Source organism: Equus asinus, chromosome 5, assembly GCF_041296235.1.
Source record: "Equus asinus isolate D_3611 breed Donkey chromosome 5, EquAss-T2T_v2, whole genome shotgun sequence".
NCBI classification, from domain to species: domain Eukaryota; kingdom Metazoa; phylum Chordata; class Mammalia; order Perissodactyla; family Equidae; genus Equus; species Equus asinus.
This window is the reverse complement of record NC_091794.1, coordinates 34,445,179-34,466,460: the sequence shown is the minus strand read 5'-3', so window position 1 is coordinate 34,466,460 and position 21,282 is coordinate 34,445,179. Positions and strand designations below refer to the sequence as shown.

The following is a 21,282-nucleotide window of genomic DNA, read 5'->3' as shown; positions in this document are numbered from 1 at the left end:
TTCTCAGAAGGAGAGGAAGTACCAGGCCATGGGCAGCCACTGAAGTCCTCCCAATGTAGGGAGACCTCTTGGTCCAGGCACTATGAAGCGGGATCCATGTCCCTTCACATCTCTCTGCCTTGATTTCAGCATCTCGAAACAGAGAATAATGACCTTGATTCGCTTCAGAAAAAGCACTTAAAGCAGGCATCATCATATTAACACCTCCTATTTGTCTAATGTTACAAAGTGCTTCACATCCATGATCTCATCGGATCCTCCAATCAAGCCTGGGCTCCCATGGTCATCCTTGTGAGGAAACTGAGACTCAGAAAAGTTAAGTGCTCGGAGAGCACACAGCACGTCAGTGGTGGCACAGGTTTCCTGATTCCCAGTTCATTGCTTTCTCCTAGATCCTGCTGCTTCCTCATCCGTGAAACGCAAAGACCTTTCAAGAGAAAGATTACTCTTAATTGGGCCATTATTGTTGCTTGTTGCTCCAAGTGCTTGCAACCTTAACAAACTATATTATGCTTCCCCCGTTCCTGGAACTCAGACTCTTCCCTCTGTAAAGATGGGCTCTGTGCCTCCTTGGGACAGGCTAGCAGCAGACCTGGCCATGACTTTTGCCCTGTTTATCCCAGAGCCCAGACAGAATTCCTTAGAATTCCATGGGGCTCATTCTATTTTCTATATCTTAATTGGAGTCAGTGGGAAACATTGCTTTCTTGTGGATTCCAGAGAACTTGACTCCACGACTTCAAAGACTTTTCTAACACTGAGATTGTGTGACTTTATAACCTAGAAGGGAAAAACTCAAAGGCGTTCCCAGGGGTGGTGGAATCATTGCATGTGGTTGGAAATCACTGAGTTAAGATCTAGATGAGAAGTGTGTAGGCTCAGGCTCTGGGCAGCTCTGGAGCTGGGGGCCTCTTCCCACATGCTCACGTGGTGTCAGGCCCCTCACCTGTCTCTGAATTCCCTTTTCACTACATTTCTGAAATAGAGGTTGTAACAGCTGTCTGTGAAATGCTTTATGACCAGGCAGCAGGCATTGTACTGTGGCCAAGTATTACGGAACAGATGAGCTTTGTCTGAACCCATCTCCCAAGGCATTCAAGTGTGGAATATTTGGAGGAACACAAAATGCCATTACTGGAAGGGATATTTTGGCTATTAACTAGTCAAACCATCTACTCTTTAAACATATGCTCTATATGCCACTCTCAAGGAGGGATGTTCCAGCCTCTGCTTGAATGCTTCCAATGACAGTAAGCTCACTATTTCAGAAGGCTGCCCATTTCTCTGTTGTACATCTCTGTCAGGAAGCTCTGCCTTGTAATGAACAGGAAGGTGGCTGCTTTTAATTTTCACCTCTTTCCTCTAGTTCTGTCTTCTAGGGACTCCTCAAAGTAATCTGGCTTCTACCCCTACTTCCACCCTTTTTATGTAGGATGCACTTGAAGGTGGCTTCAATGGCCTTTCCTTCAAGGGAGCCCATGGTTGCCATCTGACGAGGTGTGGATGATATGTTCAGAGAAGGTGGGAAAGGTGGCTTTGAGACGCTGGGTCCTGCCTTTGTCTCTTCCAGCCCTCAAGGACTAGGGTTGAGGCCTTCCCTATACATCCTCATGTCCCTGACTCCAGTAGGTGCATGGCAGCCAGTCCATTTACTATGCAGCTTATCAATCAATCAGAGTGCTATTTATTGTCCCTCTGCATAAGGACACAGTCAAACACTAATATGAAAACTTAAAAAGGAAGGAAGGATTAATTGGCTGAGTGGAGAATGTAATGCTTCTATGATGGTTTCGGCACTGAGGCGGAAAAGAAAGACACTCACTCTGCCGTGCACACCTGTGGCCCTTGGAAGGGATATTTATCACAGATGGACTGGGCTTCTGTTTAGTCATCTAGGGATTAGAAGCCACTAGTTCCCCCCTGCCATGCGCCATCCTCAAGACTGCAGGCTTATACAGAACAGCACTTCAAAACACCAAAAGGGAGGCTATTTATTCTATGCCCGTGGTAAAGAGTTTCTGATAGCACAAACGTCTGACATTCTAGGATTCATTTTGTATTTGAGGAGCAGAGTGGGGAAAGATTAAGGGATTTAAGTCCAAAAGCCTGGGTTTGGGTATGGATTCTCTCTTCTTGGCTATATGATTATTGGGTAAGTCACTTCAACACCGTAAGTCTCAGTTTCTCAACCAGCAAAGTGCAGAAAGAAAAATTCCTCAACTGTGAGTGCGGGGGGTTGTTGTATGTGTGTTATTTTCAGGATTAAATGAGCTAAAGTTTCTTCTGTAAACTGCATTAACTACTGTCAGCTTTAGAATGCTCTGCCCAAAAGTCCTTCCCCAGTCGTCCAAGGTATCAAGCGCAAGTTTGCAAGGTGAGAGCTTTTTGTTGCACTCAGTTTTTTGGAAAATTAGATTATATAAATATAAGTTTGAGTCTTTATTAACCAGTCAACATATATTAAAGAGTATAACTCTTAAGTGCTTTTATAAATATTGGGAAATGAAACTCTTGTCTTCCGTTTTAGTTGACATTTTTGTAATATATCACAGACCCAGACTCATATATCTTTGTAGTTTGTACCTCAGGCCATCAGGAAAATATCAAGTTACATTCTAAAGAAATCATACCCAACCTAAGACCTTGGCTTTTTTCCATCCATCCATTCATTCATTCAACGACCACATTTACTAAGTCTTTGCTATGTCTAAAGAGCTTATAGTGTAGGTGGGGATATGAGAGATGCACACACATAACAGCAAGATATGGCAAGATGGAGTAAGTACTACATGATATTTACAAACAAGCTCTTGTGGAAATTCAAGGAGGGAGCAACTAATTCCATCTCCCCGCTGGTAGGAAGAAAGGGAGGGTTTGGTGAAGGCTTTACCTGTTCAAACAAGTAAATTTAAAGTAAAACACACATACAGTGATAGAGTGTGGGAATTTGGAGTCCTCATGGGTTTGGTTCCTGGCTTCCCCATTTCCTAGCTGTGTGGCTTTGGGCAGGTCTCTGTCCCTCAGCTTTCTCATAGTAGTACCTGTCTCCTGGGATTGTTGTGAAGGTTAAATGAGATAATACAGAGTCCGGCATGTAGCAAGAGGTCAATGGATGTTAGCTGATATGTTATTATTTTACATAGGAGGCGGAGGCTGAGTAAAAATTTGAAGGATAGCAATGGAGAGCAAGGGTGTTCCAAGCAGAGGGAACAGTCTAGGCAAAGGCCCAGAGAAAGAAAGTTTTCAGAGAAAGATGAGCAGCGCAGTGTGTTTGTACAGAGCAGTGTGTGGGTGATCATGGGAACGGGTAGCGTTGCTTATGGTTGGAGGTATGTCTAAAAAAGTAGGTCACTGATCTTGGAAGGCTAAGAAATCTGATCTTGGTAGATAACGGGTTTCCAAAGAAGAGTCATGCTCCCAGGAGGGTGTGTAAATCATACTGGAATCTTTATTTATATTTAATTTTATTGACACAAAAGAAGGTAAAAATTCCTATTGCTTCCTATATAGATTGACTATGGAACCCTTGTTGAATCCCTGTGCCAAGTGGCTTTGTGTCACATCTCCAACTAAGGTTATTCTGAGGGAAAGTTGGGGATTCTATGCCCCAGAGAGCCCATGAGGTACCCATACTACCTTTCTCTTTAGCTAGTTTCTTGGATTTAGAGAGTCTTTACCCAGATTTTACTAAATAACCCCTGACAAAAAATGGACAAATCTTCTTAAAAGATTCCTGCAAAGAACCCGTACATTGAGAATAATGATTAAAGCAAACACTAGCAAACAACAAGAAAATGGCAGAGCTGTTTTCTCCTATTCCTGGCTTTCCACTGGCCACGTTTCAGGGGTTAAAGCCAATGATGACCTAATCAGATCTGGCAAGCAGTCGGCCAAAAAAAAGTTCAAAATTCTCAGGAAAAATGCTTGAAATATGGGTTTACATTCACTATTATTAATGATGAACTCCACCTGGAGTGTTGCTTATACTTTGAGATGGTAGGAAAGACAGTATGATGTTATGAACATTACCATACATTTTAAAGTATTCTTTATTTCATATTTATCTCTTCTCTTATAATTTCCATTTTTTATTTTTATAATGGGCATAATTTATTGGCATGACTTTACACACATGCACACACACTTATACATCTATTTGAAGTACAGGCAAATCTTTTTACCGGTGGGGCTACATATTCAGAAAAGTTTGGAGGCTGCTGACTGGGGCCATGGGAAATCACTATTGGAGGCTCTCGAGCAGCAGGAGACTTGATCAGAGCTGAGTTTGGAGTTATAAACTTCATCACATTTTCTCAAGAGAAAAAACAGATTTCACAACGATATTGCACAACGAATACAGGAAGGTGGAGTCTGGAAGAGAGTCATTCAACAGCTTGGCTCTTCCTCTTCCAAAATTGTTGTCCTCTTCCCTACTAAGGTAAACCACAGACCTCCTCGAACCACCAGCAGAAGCCATGTAGGACAGGTTCCCTGAGCCAGGCTTTCTCTGGCTGCCTGCACAGGGAGAAGACTGCCTAGAACATCCTTCAGCTAATTTCCTCTCCTCCGTCATTCTTGCTTTACGAGAAGCCAATTCTAAGACAGTCCTCAGCTTTGACTCACCATTGAGGTGACTGAACTTGTCATCTGACATGAGGGTCCCAGGCTTTCCTACCTGAAGGAGGCAGAATTCCAAAACGGTCAGAGGCCTGGGCTCTGGTGGTCGACAACCTGTGTCCAGCTCTACTGGGCATTCCTGGACTTACTTTGGCTAATGACTTACTTTCTTTGCGCCAGTTTCCTCGTCTGTAAAATGGTGATGACCATCATACCTGTGCATTAGTGGTGAGAAGTAAATAAGATTATAAGTGTAAAAGGCAGAGCACAATTCCTGGCATAGAATAAATTCCCAAGGAACGTGAATTCTTGTCATTACAAAGGAATGAACTGGAGCATGATCTGAAGAGCCCCAGGGAAGAAACGGGAAGGAGGCTTCCAGGAATACAGATCCTATAATCTCCTTAAAGCAATAGCCAAACAAAAGTATAGCTCTCTATGGAAGCCGGAAAGCTCAAGGATGCCAGTTAGAGGGGGCTGAGATGGTTGCCTCTGAGTCACCCTCTCTCCTTGACTCATCTGTCACCTCTGTCATCTCTGGCTATTGCCACGGTTTCTCGTGAGAAATTATGAAATAAATGGCCTGTGCAGTAATGCCTGGGTGAATAGGTGAACCCTGGGCATGTGGCCAACTCTCCATGCACTTTAAACATCCTTTGCTTTAGTAGACTCTACATGATTTAATTTCCTTAAAGAAAAAAAAATGCTACTAATCCTGTTCAGGACTACAAATGCAAAGTTAACATTCTGAGGCCTTACAGGACAGGATTTACCGAAAGAAGAAAAGATGTGGTGGGTGGCAGGAGTCAACTCTGCTCACTCAGAGCCACACCCTTTCGTTTCCACATGTAAGCAACAGCCTGGAGGATGAGGACAGGTAAGCGCGGTAATAATTAAGTCATCACACCGTAACTCTGTTCATTTATACTGAGCTACAGAATTTCCAAAGCGTTTTCGTATGGAATGATATCGATGATGATGAGGATGATGATAAATTCTTTTACTTGGCCCTTTATCACCTCCTTTCTCTTTCAAGCTCTCAGCAGTTCCTGTGGAAGTACTACGATCCTCATTTTACATGTGACAAAACTGAGGCCCAGAGACTTTGAGGAACCTAATTGCAATAACACACCTGGAAAGCAGTAGTCAGGTGAAAACCCAGGTCTTCAGGCTAAAAGCAATGTCTTATTTCCCCTCTACTATGGCTGCCTCCCCATTTTGTTCATGTATTCTCCATGAAATACTCCAGATCCCTTTAGTCTGGAGGGAAGCTTCCTTCTCTGTTAGGTCTCTTGTCTTCCCCAGGCAGATCTGGCCATGCCTCTAAGATGGCTGGATCAATTCCTCTGTAAGAGCGTGCGTTACACCATATGGTAATGATATTCTTATGAGTGTCTCTCCCGTGAGACTGTGATCTCCTGAAAAACTGAGATACTGTCTAACTCAGGTGTGTGTGTGCCCAGCACCTAGCTCAGAGCTTGATATTCTTATCGACTGAATGATGAATTAATTAATACCTCCAAACTAAATGTCCTCCATACTCCTTTCTGCCTCTTCTTTTCCTATCTGTCCCTCTAGTTTAGGGCCCAGCTCTCGTGAACCTCTATAGAATCACAGACTCTCAGCCACATTCTTAGAGCATATATATCTTATCTCTTCAGTCTACAGCGTTCTTGAGGGTAAAGATTACATCTGAGAGTCCAATGAGTCCCTCTCGGGATCTAGGCCAGTCCTAGGCAGAGTGTGTGTATGGTGATTGCCTATGCCCGCATTCACATCGTCGCCTGCACTTTCACAAGAGCTGGTGGAACAGGTTGGTGGCAGATCCCAAGGTGCTATGGCAAAGACTTAATTGGCCAGAGACAGAACGGACGGCCAGGAGCCCAGTCTTTACCTGTCCTATCAGTATGCTCCTTTCACAATCACTGAAACTGTGTCCCATGGACACTTTTGCAGATGGGGAATTCTCTGAAGCCAGACAATAGCTCTCTGAAGTGATGAAGCTTCAGGGCGAAAATTATCACTGCAACTTATTTGTGTAAAGAAGATATGTAAGCCAGAGTTCATTTTCAGGAAGGAACAAACGTAAAGGACTCCGTGAACAGGAACATACCAGAAAACTGGGACACTGAGCTAGTTAATTAGTGAGCTGGTAAACTAGTAAGTTAGTTTGCTTCAATGAGGGAGGAAGACTGTGATTAAAAATAAATAAATTAAAAGAAGTAACAACCAACAATTTCATCAGGTTCCCATCTCTTTTGATCCAATGATTCCACTGTTGGAGATTTATTCTACGAAAATAATTCAAGCCTAGGGAAAGGCATGACAGAAAAGTGGCCAAAGAGGTATTACTGATAATAGAAGTGAATTGGAGATAATGTAAATGTCTCACGATAATTTTGGAATGCTATTACAGATGACAATATATTCACTAAAGTAATATTTTGAAGCCATTCAAATAGGTCATTATAAAGACCACATTGGAATTGCTCATTGTGTGATGCTTATGAAAAAGATTAGAATGCAGAATTATATTTGTGCTGCATGTCCAACACTGTGAGAAAATATGCTTTTTTGGAAAAGACAGGAAAGAATGAAAATAGATGATTTATAAAGATAGTAAGTTTGTGGGTGGCTTTTTATTTCCATAATCATGGTATTATGTTTTTGTATAATATAAAAAATTTTATGTTAATCAGATATTTAAAAGAAAAAACACCTAACAAAAGGTGTATTGCACACAGCAATCATTTCAAAGAATCTAAGCATCAAACATGCTCCTTTTCATACCTTCATCTTCAAAGGCGGGTCCAGGCTAGATTTCTTTCACTGGTAACAAGTTGGAAATTGCATACTTGAAAGTCAGAAAGACTTTGGACACATAGCTATAGATATAGTTGCAGATATGGATGTGGATACAGATACGGATATAGATATAATTTCCCTTAAAATATACACCTCATGAGTTCTTTCCTGTATCAAATGCCTCATGCAAAATGAGGCCTGTATAAGAAGAATGGAAAGATTATGAATGTGCAGATTTAAATGCCCTTCAGAATGTATGAGATCTTACAAATCAAGGGAGACTGTGTTTAAGGGATCCAAGTGGGAAAAAGTTCTGATCTTGTTTTCAAATGTTTCCCAGACACCCGGACACCACCTGTCTTTCCCAGGTCTCCTTGTCACTTGGTCCTGGGAGTTAGCCTTGCCAAACATCTAACAATTGGAAAACCCAGACATCTTTGAGCTCACAGAAGATTAGCAGTCTGTGTTCTCAACAAGTATCAAAGTCAACGATAAGAAGGAAATCATCACAACAAAACCAGAAACACTCCTTCCCCAATCTTACAGACCTGGACGTCTGTCTTTCAGGAATCCTATTTCTCTAGCTCTCAGAAAAAAATTCCAGGCCTTTCCTGGAGGGCTCAGAACTAGATTATCCCATTCATCCACTTGTCTCAGACAACAGCAACAGGAATTGTTAATAAAATTATTAAAGCAGTACTTAGATTCAAAAAATGAACCAATACATTTCATGTATCACTTGTAAGCATTGTGAGGAATCATGTATTATAAAGTATTACTGTCACAGAAAGTAATTATATGTCTCCATTACGTATGTCGCAATTTTCACAGGCCTTTAGAGTTCTAGTACTCACAATATTTCGTAAGTTTTTTCCAATTTTTTTCAACACTGGAATGTTATAACAAAAAACTGAATATAGCAGTATATTGCTCAATTTATTCAAATTTCTCTTTAATGGAGACCATACTTTGATCTATAATAGCCAGAAACTAGATTCTACAGCTAGTTTGGGGATTGTTTATATGTGAATCCTCTTTCTCATAATTTTTCTTCTGATTTTATTGGAAAGTCACTTACATTGCCTATTTGACATAGTAATTTTCAATTTGGAAAAATCATTTTCTTTGAATAAATGAATAAACTTTAAAAATGACAAAGTCAAACTTTGATCTGTTTGGTTGTAATAGTTTGCAAATGGTATAACCAGCAAGCAACAATTCATGTCAAATAACAGAGGATAGGATAAATTCAAAATTAAATTTATTTTCCTCCAGAGGCCATAATTCAATGTTTCTTTGAAGATCTTCTACTGTTTTGTTTATTTCTTCTAGTGCATTTTATACTTTATTTCTACTAAATCAAATTGCTTTAATAGTGTTCCCCATCACGTGTTCAAGAATGTGTGTCAGGTCAAATAAGATCTATGCTTCTCTGTCTTTGGACAGATCAAAAAAAAAAGGAATATAATCTTTGAATTGTTCCAAAGGATGTGATTTCAATTAGCAACAGAGGCTTATCTTGTAGCAGCAAATTTAAACTATGAACCATATATAGCACATAGAATGCTTCTGGATTTTTGGGTAAAACCCCAGTTTGTATGCTTTTTTCCTTATCATCTGTGTTAGTGTCATTATCACTATAGGCTTGCCTTTGGCAATCTTTCTTTTTAAACCACTTTTTTGAGATATATTTGACACACAAAAAGTTATACATATTTAATGTATGCAACTTAATGAATTTGGAGATAAGTATCCACTCCCAAAACCATCAGTACAGTCTATGCCACAAACATATCTATCCCCTTCAAAAGTTTCCTTCTGCACTTTTATTTGTTTGCTTACTTATTATAATTATTATTATTATCCTTGTGTGTGATAAGAACACAACATAAGATCTACACTTTTTGCAAATTTTTTAGTATACCATGCAGTCTTGTTAACTACAGGCACTGTGCTGTACTGTAGATGTCTAGGACTTGCTCATCTTGTATAGCTGCAACTTTGTACCCTTTGACTAATATCTCCTCATTTCCCCCTCTCTCCAGCCCCTGGCCACCACCATTCTACTCTCTGATTCTATGAGTTTGACTATTTTATACTCCTTATCTAAGTGGCATCACGTCAAAATGGATTACAGACTTAAACATAAGATTTGACCCTACAAAACTCCTAGAAGAAAACATAGGGGAAAAGCTTCTAAGACATTGGCCTTGGCATGATTTCTTGGATAGGACACCAAAAGCACAGTCAACAAAAGCAAGCGGGACTGCATCCTGTGCTTTTTCTATTTCTATTATCATCTAGACTTATTCTCGTTGTCAAGGACCTTAAAAATGTGCTGTCCAATGTAATAGCCAATAGCCACATGTGGATATTTAAATTTAAATCAACTATGATTTAATAAAAACTAAAGTAAAAGTTCTTCAGTTGCGCTGGCCACATTTCATATGCTCAATAGCCACGTGCGGCCAGTGACTAATGCTTTGGCAGCACAGATGTGGGACATTTCCATCACAGCGGAAAGTTCTACTAGACAGCACTGATCTAAAGGATTATAAAACAAACTGTTAATTATACTCAAAGTGTACAAAATTTGAATATATTTTCATTAAAAATATAAATGAAAATAACTGTAAAATAGTAAAAAATTAAAATTCCTTCCTATCTACATTTTCAAAAATTTCTTCAAAAATATTTTACATATCAAAAATTAGTAATTAAAACTAAAAAGGAAACCACAAATAAGTTAAAATTAATAGATATCAACATTTTAAATAAAAATTATTTGTCAAGCTAACTTTTTAGATTTAATTTTTTAAAAATTTAATTAAATCTTCTCTATTTCTTTAAAAAAGTAAACTATTTACGATGCCGGCTTTTAATGCCTACTTACTTGAAAATGTTATGAATCTGTGTCACACTTGTCATATAGATTATATGACAATCTACATCTCTACAAATTTAAGAGTAATATGAATTATTTAATTTTGCAAAATATTCCTCAGCTGATGCATGAAACAGTTGGAAATCCATGCTAATTCAGGAATACCTCCAGAGTCATGAATTAGAACATAAAGAGAGCTAAGAAAATAGACACTCAGCAGTAGTTTCTGATCAAGGATCTATTACGTTTATGCTATCTGAGGGGAAGAATTTGACACGTTAATTCATTGTTGAATTTCTCTTACCTAAGTGTTTAACCATTCAAATCCTCTCTGTTCTCCAAAGCAGTATTCTTCTGCAAAGCCGGTAATGGCACAACGTGTAAACTTTCACAGCATCCAGACAGAGTTGTCTTATGTTCAAGGACATCGGGCAAAAGATCTGAAGATGTGGGGGCCTAATGGTGTTTGTAACAAGAAGGGGTGTTTTTGGTGAAGAGTCTTGCTGTGCCAGCTCTGAGTACTGGATCTGGAATGACAGAAGTGCCCATGTCTTCTTCTTCAGATTTATTTGTTTTTGTGTTTGGGTTATGCGGTGGTACCTGTCCTCAAAAGGAAAGCCAGGGCCCTCTTGCCTGGGCCTTTGGGCAGCACTGTCAAAGTCATGTGGGTGTGTTAAGTAACAGGGCTGAGAAACACCAATTGGACAGGCCTATCGCACGCCCAACTGATAAAGCATTTCCAGGTGCTACAAATCAAGCCTCCTGGAGGACATGCAATGAGGAAGGCATTAGTATCCTTCAAGCCCATTTTTCAAAGAATAAACTGAAGCTTTAGAAGAGAGAAGTAACTTGCTCAAGATAATAAAGCTCATAAAAGGCAGAGGGCCAACTTTCAAAACCAGGATTATCGGAAGCCAAAGCTCTTTGCCTCACCACTCACTGTCCCACCTCATATGGACGTCCGGACGTCCGAGCCGTGGGTGGAAGAGCCCCAGCTCCCTGGAGTCAGTCATCTGAGGGGAAACTCTTTCTGGAAAGAGGTTGGCGCTGAAAGCTGCCCTTTTTTACTGGTGAGGAGAGTAGGACTGAAGGTTAATGAGATGAAACCAGAGAGTGTGGGTCACCAGCAGGAAGGTGATTGGGGAAGAGAGTTCCTGCCGCTGCCACAGAGATCTACTCACATTTCTACTCTGCCCAAACATCTTATTGGTACTGTGGTGCCCACACGACAGGCCACACTGCTTGGCATCTTGTTAAGAACACCTCCAGTCTTGCCCCAATCAACTTATTCAGAGATATCTCCTCCATTTCCACCTACCCCCAGCATAGACGGGATTTTAGTCTCCGTGAACTCCATATTCTCGGAAAACAATGTTCTTTTACCCCTCCCACCTTTGAATATGCTGTTCCTCTGCCTACAGTGCCCTGCTTCTCCTGCCTGTTTGGAAAAAGCTTACTCATCCTTCAGGCTGTCATTCGAATATCACCTCCTCAGTCACTGCTCCTAGATCCCTAGAGGGGTTGGTCACACCCTCTTCTGAGGCCTCTAGAACTGCATTCAGACCTCAGTTAGAGCCCCATCATCACAGTAGACCATGATATTGGCCTATATATCCAACTTTCTCACTAGACGGTGATCTCCTGGATGACAGAGCCATTCCATGTTGATCTCTGCATTCTCTCCACTCCCATTCCCTGCTCCAAGCAAAATCTCTAAGATATAGCAGGATCTTAACAAGTGTTGAGTGTCAAATAAATGAACAAGTAAGAGCCAGGGGAAGGTGATCAGGGGGCTTGGTTTCCTGGGAGGAGATTGCCCTGAGCACCCACAGCCCCTTCTGAGCAATGTCCCTTCCATGGCATTGAGCCACTAGCTGAAGCCATTGCACCAGCAGGAGCTTAGGGTGGGGCTGATGTAAAAACAAACAAGAAAGACAAAACAAGGAGTGTGTTGAAACCTTGAAAATGTCCTGTTCTTTGGTGCTCAAACTAGCTGCTCCTTCTAAGTCAAGTGGGTTCTTAGTCCAGAGAAGATCCGTTGTAGGTACGGTACGGGGCTTTGGGATCAGGACCGAGAGGCAAGGGAAAGACAAGGGATGGGAAATTGGCTTCCTTGTTTAGCTTTTCTCTTTGTGCGCGTGTTTGTCCTTCCAGACGGAAGAAATTCTAACCTTCCCCTGCTTTAGTCGCCCAATTTGACACCTCGGGCTCTTGCATCACCACATCACATTGTTCTGTCAGGAATACTGCACTGGGGTGTATCTAGGCTTAGGGAGATGCGACTGACAGGAAACAAGTTCCGACAGCCAGGCAAATGCCGGGCAGAGGAAGAGTTGGAGGGGAGGGAGGTGACAGGAGGCAAGAGGAAATGTTTGATACAGTGGGAAGAGAATATCTTGGGCGAGGTGGCAGCAAGGTTGGCAAGACTGGATGTCTCCATCTGGATATCCCAGATTGAGCTTCAGAGAGATCGTGCCCAGGAAGGCAAACTGGTCTGCTACAGTTGTTCCTGAAAGGAACAAAACTGGGGAGTTTAAGTTGCTGTTGTGGGGACAACATCTGGCTGAGAAGTTTTCTTCCCTCTGGGCCTCAATCTCCTCTCCTTAGAAACAAGGCCAGATTTGGAATTTTTCTTATAAGCCCCTAAACGCTTCTTACTTGAATACTCTTGAGACAAAAATGGAAGAAACAATCAAAACAGTTGTAAAGCCCTTCACAGAGAGTACTATTCAAGCAGCGAACATTGAGGATTCTGAAAACAAACATGGTCAAACAGAGTATTTGTCAAATCGTCAAACCCAGCCCCAGCAAAGTTTAATTCTGGCCTCTAAGTACTGTGTGTGGAGGAACCTAAGGGAGACATGTTGTAGAGAAGTGAAAGCTTGAAGATCTTGAAACTTGAGGGCAAAGCAGTGTATTTCAGTAGTACAAGGCTGGGGTGGGACTCTGGAGAGTTGGGTTTTAGACCAACTCAGTATTTATTGCTTTATATATGTGGACCTACATTTCTCAGCTGTAGAATAGAAGGAGGAATCTCTGCGGGCTTCATGTTCCTCGGGTGGGGGTGCGGGATTCTGCAGCAAGATACAGGAGGCCACAGTTAAGTATAACGCATCTTTCTGGAACATCAATTTTACCTGATGGCGGCAAATACTTTAAAACCTTATTTATCATCCAAAAATTAATTCAGTTGCTCGACAATATTTATTGAGCCCTCACTACATGCCAGGTACTGTTTTAAGCACTGTTTTAATATCAAAGTAAACCTGGATATATTACAGAACAATATGCATAATTTATATGATCTAAGGTAAGCAGGGTTCCTAAAATTATTTTTCAGATGCAGAGGCACTGCTGGTTGTGTCCATCCACTCTCACCTCCAACCAAATAATACATATTTGTTCTCCTTACCCCTGGGTACACTCCCGTGGATAGGTGTGCCAGTGGTCTTAAACCCTTTCCCGTAGATACGGAGTATACCGTCACAACCACCTGAAATTAAGCAAATCTTTGTTGCTGACAGTAGGCTGGATATTCATTTCCATCAGACAAAAGTAAGGAAAGGGAATTAACTTTGAACAAGTGCCACTACTTGCCTGCAGGTAATATGTGCATCAGTCTTTTTAAAGCAATATCATGTGGAATTGCTGGATCATATGGTAGTTCTATTTTTAATTTTTTGAGGAACTGCCATACATTTTTGTGTGTGTGTGTGTGTGTGTGTGAGGAAGATTGGCCCTGAGCTAATACCTGTTGCCAATCTTCTCTTTTTGCTTGTAGAAGATTGTCACTGAGCTAACATCTGTGCCCATCTTCCTCTACTTTGTATGTGGGATGCTGCCACAGCATGGCTTGATGAACAGTGTGTAGGTCCACACCCAGAATCTGAACCCATGAACCCCAGACCCCCAAAGCAGAGCACGTGGACTTACCCACTACCCCAATGGACCTGCCCCCCTCTGTACTATTTTCCATAACAGTTGCACCAATTATATTCCCACCAACAGTGAGCAAGGGTTCCCTTTTCTCCACATCCTCACCAATATTTATTGTTTTCTTTTCGATAATAGCCATTCTCACAGGTGTGAAGTGATGTCTCATTGTGGTTTTGATTTGCATTTTCCTGATGATCAGTAACACTGAGCATCTTTTCATGTGTCTGTTTGCCATCTGAATGTCTTCTTTGGGAAAATGTATATTTAGGTCTTCTGCCCATGTTTTAATTGGATTTTTTTCTTTTGATATTGATTTCTATGAGTTCTTTACATATTATGGATATTAACCCCTTATTGGACATATAATTTGTAAATATCTTCTACCATTCGGTACATAGCCTTTTTGTTTCCAGCAATTCCACTTCTGGGTATTTATTCAAAGAAAATGAAAACACTAATTCAAAAAGAAATATGCACCCCTATGTTCATTGCAGCATTATTTACAATAGCCAAAATATGGAAGCCACCTAAGCGATGAATTGATAAAGAAGATGTGGTATATATTATATATATATATATATATATATATATGTATATATACTATGATATTACTAAGCCATAAAAAAGAGGGAAGTCCCACCATTTGGGACAACATAGATGGACCTAGAGGGTATTACGCTAAGTGAAATAAGTCAGACAGAGAAAGACATATACCATATGATTTCAGTCATTTGTGGAATATAAAAAGAAATAAATGAACAAACAAAACAAAACAGAAACAGACTCACAGATACAGAGAACAAACTGGTAGTTGCCAGAGGAGAAGGAGGCAGGAGGATGGGTAAAATAGGTGAAGGGGGTTAAGAGGTACAAAATTCCAGTTATAAAATAAATAAGTCCCGGGGATGTAATGTACAGCATAGAGAATATACTCACTAATATTGCAATAACTATGTATGGTGACAGATGGTTACTAGACTTATATGGCGATCACTCTGTAACATGTATAAATGTCGAATCACTATGTCGTACACCTGAAACTAACATAATATTGTATGCTAATTACGCTTCAATAAATAAATTAATAAAGCAATTTCATGTGATCTTCACAGCCATTCATCCAGAGAAACGAAGTAAATTTCCTAGGGCCTTCCAGAAAAACAAAGTCAGGCTCCTGCACAGAAACCCAGGTCTCCTGTTTCCCATCCACCCGACTCCAAACCCCACCCCCTGGTTTCTCCCAGGTCCTCTCCTCTGAATCCAAAAAGTTAGCTCACTGGCAGAACACTCCGCAGGGCCCTGTCAGACATACCACAATGCCTCCAGCTCCTCTGGGGTGCCCTCTCCAAAGTTCCCCAGTGCGATCCTGCTATCACTGCAACAGCCCCAAGAGGAGAAATGTGCAAGACATTCACTCCTCATGGTATCACTGGAGAAGCTGAAGCCCAGAAAAGATTCAACGTCTGCCTGTGAATCAGCCTTATAAAACACCGGAACCCAAGAACCAAGGCCACCTCCGGCTTCTCACACTCAGCCACCAGACCCTTCCCACTCCATGCTTTGTGGCCTCCTGGGGAGCAGAAGCCGGGTTTCCATAGGCCTTGGTAGCCCTCAGCACCTCCTAGCACCAGGCATGGTACATGATAGGTACTTCACACAGTGTTGATCAATGACTGAGATGCTAAGTTACTTCTCTCGGAGCTCCTGTTTTCTCATCTGTAAAATGCCAGGGTCAAACTAGGTGATATCTGAGACACATTCCATTTCTAACTGGTATTTTTAGGTGAGCTGAGTACCTTAGCTTGGTAAATGGGAATAGTGGAAATTGGATTAGGAAAGTAGGTTGGGGTCCAAGGATGGATGGAGGACATACCATTGGGCACGTAGAGGTTAAAACTGAGGGAGAGATAAGCCCTGCCCTCATGGAGCTGACAGCCTTGGGCAAAATGACATCCTCACCTAGAATGGAGACAGACAGGCAGGGCTGCTCAGTGGAAAGAACCTCCGTAAGCTTGGGAGTCAGGAGACCTGGGCTCCTGGGCACAGCCTGACTTTGTTTTGCTTGAGAGACCCGGGGAAAATTACTTCCTTTCTCTAGACCTTGTTGGTTTTAAGTCATAAATGTCTGTTCTTCTACAACATCATGAAAGGAACATCTTCTCTCTCTTGACAGGAGGGGGGCAGGAAGATCTCTTTTCCTGTTGCCTGGGATTCTTTCTTCAAGACACAGGTCACGAGGCTAACATGGCTCATTTTTACATGAGAACTCTTTGGAGCAGGCCATGGCCTTAGTTCCGACTCTGCATGTACAGAAATTTGTGGAAATCTGAGTATGTTATAGATCTTAATCTCTTCTAATTTCTTCAAACATATTCTCTTTCCCTTCCTTTTGTTAATATTTTAGGCTAGACAGCCTCCACAGAGGAAATTACAGACTCTCTTGGCTGGAAGTGACCTTAGGGTCTTTATATCTTGATGTTCTTCCATCTCAACATATACACATCCAGACTCTGTCTGAACATCCTCAGGAGCAAGGGTCTCACCACCTCCCAATTCTGTCTGGGATAGTTCCATTTATTCGAAAGTTTCTCAAAGGAAAGTTGACAGCTTCCTCACCTAAATGAACCTCAGTGCTCACCAGCTGAGCGGAGCGTCAGCTCACCAGCTATTTCCTTGGGATCTGGAAAAATAGCTAGGTTTTCCCTAGGAGGATTATTGTTCCACACAGGTCATAGTTGCAGATGTGTTGCCGTGGCAGCTGTTCCCCTCTCCAATCCTAAGTCTTAGCCTTTACATGTTAGGCCCATCTCCATCATTTACAAATCCCATAGTAACTTGTTGCTTGTTAAGTAATGTTTGTTTTTGGGACTCTTTCTTCCAACTCCATTTTCTTTAAGGGAGTGTAACTCTGGTTAATCCCATGAGCTAATTTCATACAAGTGATCAGGTTTAAGTCTTGGCTTGATCCAGGTCTGAATTCTGGCACACTCAGTAGCGTTGTGACCTTAGTCAAGTTACTTATCTTCTCTCAGTTTCCTAGTCAGTAAAAATTAATTATTCTTACCTCATGAGTTGTTGCAGGAATTAAATTAAATAGAACAGCTGAGGCATTTGTCCTAGGAAGAGATAGTGTTAAGGAGACTTACGTACCTTATAGTTGATCTTTATGTAGCGTCCAAATCCATCTCTCCGCAGCAGTTACCATCTTCTTCATCTGAGTTCTATCCTCTGGGACCATGCAGAATAGGCCTAAATCCCTCTTCCACGTGGCAACCCTTCAAATATTTCCATTTGACCACAACCAGCTTACATGGCAAAGGGCCTCACCAGAGAAACTGAGGTGGGATAAAGCGTATCCAGAGCCTCACCACAATCTGGAAGGAGAACCAAGAAATGCTGACTTCCCTGGCCTGGAGTGACCACTCCAACATCTGCCTCCAAGAAAAGTAGGGTGAGCCAGGGCTGCTGGAAAACTCAACTCTGGCAACACATGACATTGAAGTGTTGAAACATGCCACTTTGATGTGGCATTAGCTCATGATACTGCTTTATTTTTTTAATTTAGAAGAAAAGCACAGCTGCTAGAATTTTTAATATAATAATAAGTATGGTGGTGCACCAAAGATTTTCAGGAATTTTTCCACAAGAGCTCTGCATCCAATTGTGTAACTTTTTTATATCCATGCAAATGTATTTTTTTCTATTATGCAAAGACTTTTTAAATTGTTTTCTAACCTTTCCACCTTTGAACTATTGAATTCTTGAATGACTAATGTGCTCTGTCTAGTTAAAACAATTTCTAGAACAAGACAAGGTTTTAAACAGAGAAACAAATAGTTAGACTGAATTGCTTTACTTGTGCACTGGAGATTCTAAGAAATCTCTTTGCTACATTTCTACCTGCTTGGCGTATGAGCATTATTTGATCCCATGTTTTGAACTTACTGGAATGAGACCACTAGATAAATGCAAAATATCATTCTTATCAGCCAGTCCCATACTTATTCCATAGGTAAATTTCCTGTCTCTGGAGGCTTTTCAAGTTTAGACTGCTACGACCATGATTCCAGGGTTCTATTATGTTATTTTCTGTGTGATACTGAAAATTTCTCTATCTCATGGTAAATAGCCTAGTCCTGGTAGGACCAATCAAAAACCATAATAATTTTTCTTTCCCTTTTTTTTTCTTTACCAGTCTCAATGTCTAATTCATTGATTATTTATCAGGCAGAATAAATCTGATAACTATTTTTATTAATCATCTTTATCCACCTGCAGAACTTCGCACATCGTGTTTGCCTAATGGGTTCCCAGAGTGGCCAGAAATTGATGCTATCAGACTTCTGTACCTGGAGCACCCAGGGTTCTGGGCCAGTTGCCTCCAGTAGCAAGTAGCTTGTCTGTTTACCCCAGTATAGCAAAGAAATACTATCAGTTTCTTTGTGTTGCCATGTCATGAAAGGAGTTGAGAAGCACTGAGCTTCATTGTAAATTTTAGACCTTTCAAAATGCACAATATAATTTTAATATTGTGGAGACAGTTGAAACTGGCCACTTTTTGTTTTCTTCATATTTTTTTAAAAAGTATACTTATGTGGATCTTGTCTCTTCCATGCAATTTAGTGACCATGGGTTAGTCATCCCTGCCTGACTCCGTTTACGTCTGGAGAAGAGCAGCTATAACTCTGAAGACAGTTAAAATCTCAGGAGCTCCATCAAGTAGAATGAGCAAAGCATTCTCACCAGCACACTTCCCTCACCGTCCTGAAACAGGCCCCTACCTCAGATCCTGTTCATTCAGCTCAGATGCAATTTCCTTCAAGAAGCCTTCTCTGACTCCACATGCTGTCACTCGAATTAGAAATAATCTCTCTGTTCTCTGAATTCCCTCAGCTCTTGTTCTGTCCTTTTCTTACAACATTTAGCAATTTTTGAATCCTTGTCAGTCATATGATAATAGCGCTACTGGAATGTAAACTTTTGGAGGGTAACGTCATGTCTTGTTTTCAATATCCCTTAAAACATTCCTGACGTGAGTTGAATTACACATGAAAGGCACTTAACCAGCTAAACAAAAGACAAATTAATTCGACACTTCTCTTTGCTTTGGCCACAAAGCACTTATATCTGATTAATATGGAAATTTGAATTCCTTTTCAAAAAATTCCGAAAATTTATGGCAGCTTATTTTTAATTTTAATGACATGATCTAGACAAAAACACATGGAAAGCATTAAACTTCACTGTTAAACAGAGAAATAAAATGAAAACAAACTTGAAGCACTGTTTTCTGTATATTAAAGTAGAAAAAACTTTAAGCAATGCTTAGAAGAGTTGTGGTTAAAGTGACTAGTGGCATTTTAAATTAACATTCTTTTAAAAACAGTATACAAAAGTCATAACAACTTCCCCAGTCATCCCATTCATAGGAATTTTAGAATTCATGCAAAGGGAACTATTCAACAGCAACAAAAACAAAAAGCAAAATATGCAAAATGCACAAAGATGCCTGTGACAGCATTCACTATAACAGCAAAAAACAAACAAAAAAATTGAAGACAATCCAAATGTCTAGGGGAATGATTTTATTAATTATAAAACAGTATCAAAAATTATATTGTCTAATTAAAATGCAAACTTTAAAAAGAAAATGCTTATCATATAACGTTAAGTGGGGAAAAAAGTCAGGCTATAAAATGAAATGTCCATTACGCATGCATGATAATGACTACAAGCAATAGACAAGAATGTGCAAAAATACAAATAGATGAATATGGTGCAGGATCCTGGCTTGTTTTCTGTTTTAAAGTCATTACATCATCTTTTCAATGACAGACTACATTTTAAGTAATTGAAAACAACCACTCATTAGCCTTGTCCTTGTATAAATTCCCAGAGAACACGTTATTCTTATGCATTTCTGCCTCTGCTACTTGTCTTTGATTTGGACCAGCCCCATCCTCTTCTTCCACTTCTTACCCTCCTAACTAGACTGGAAAAAGACCCTCATCAAACAAGGAAGCAAAAGGCACCGAGTTTAGTAGAAGCCGTGCATCCAAAACGGCAAACATCAGAGGGCAGGATCTCATACCTCGCTGCCACCGTTGCAAAGGCAGATCCAGATTCTTCAACGACCACAAATGGCCTTGGTTTAACAAGCCTTGCCAACAAGGCACAATGTTCCCGTCCTCAGAAATAGTCCCCGGCAGAAGCTCCAGGGGCCCATAAAAGTCTGCACTCTTGGAAGAATGTGACAACTCTGGCATCAAACACAGATTCGTCATTTTCTATAATAGAATGTTCAGTTGCATGAGGCTTTTTTAGCAGAGCCAACACTTAGTAAAACATTGAAGTTGGCAAAGTGGATTTTCACCTAGCCCAAAGCCTGCTTTCCTTGCCTCCAGATGATCGATAAAATCACTCACGTTACAGTTTACAAAGTCCTTTCACATCCAATTTCTCATTTGACTCTTGCATCAGCCCAGTGAGGCCAGTGTTATTATTTACCTTTCAGAAGGATTCTGAGAATCAGAGAAGTGAAATGATTTATCTAAGGCCGCACAGCAAGTCAATGACTGAACGAGAATGCAAGCCCAGCCCTGACTTCTGCTCAGTGCTTCTTCCGCTCTCCCTATGTGCTTCCCCTTCTTCCAGTCCAGGGAAAGCACTGACCTAGTGCACCCACTCACACCAGTGTTCTGTATGCTGCCATCCCAGGGATACCTATGTGTTAAAGGAAGGTAGAATAGGAAGGAAGGTGGTTACCTGTAAAGACAGTCAAGGGGCTCCTAAGAAGATGCTGACCTAGCCGGAACTATTGGCTCCTTCCCCCAAGATCAACTCTGAGGAACTATTGAAGAAAAATATTAAGTTGCAGAGAAAGCTGTGAGATGCCCTGGAGAGAGAAAAGCTGTTTTGACTGGCATGTATGTGTATCTGAAATGATCCCAACCTAAGGTAGAGGATATCTAGTCTGCTGTGGTGAGATAAAACAAGAAAAGAGCTGTTGCATCTTGGAGTCTTCATCGCCCCTCCATCCT

The 21,282-nt window shown here is 40.9% G+C and overlaps 1 long non-coding RNA gene across 4 annotated transcripts; it reads right to left on the bottom strand.

Annotated features, from left to right (window-relative positions):
* Positions 1-460: 460 nt before the first annotated feature.
* LOC106832550 (uncharacterized) lies at positions 461-21,087 on the bottom strand. 4 transcript variants are annotated; one of them, XR_011503244.1, is made up of 6 exons: positions 20,334-21,087; positions 17,393-17,616; positions 13,719-13,799; positions 13,311-13,380; positions 10,611-10,833; positions 461-4,832 (listed from the first exon to the last, which is right to left on the bottom strand). It is a non-coding gene; the product is annotated as an uncharacterized lncRNA (long non-coding RNA). The 4 variants fall into 4 exon arrangements; XR_011503245.1 differs by lacking the exon at positions 10,611-10,833 and having other exon boundaries at positions 20,334-20,976; XR_011503242.1 differs by lacking the exon at positions 13,719-13,799 and having other exon boundaries at positions 20,334-20,971.
* Positions 21,088-21,282: the final 195 nt, after the last annotated feature.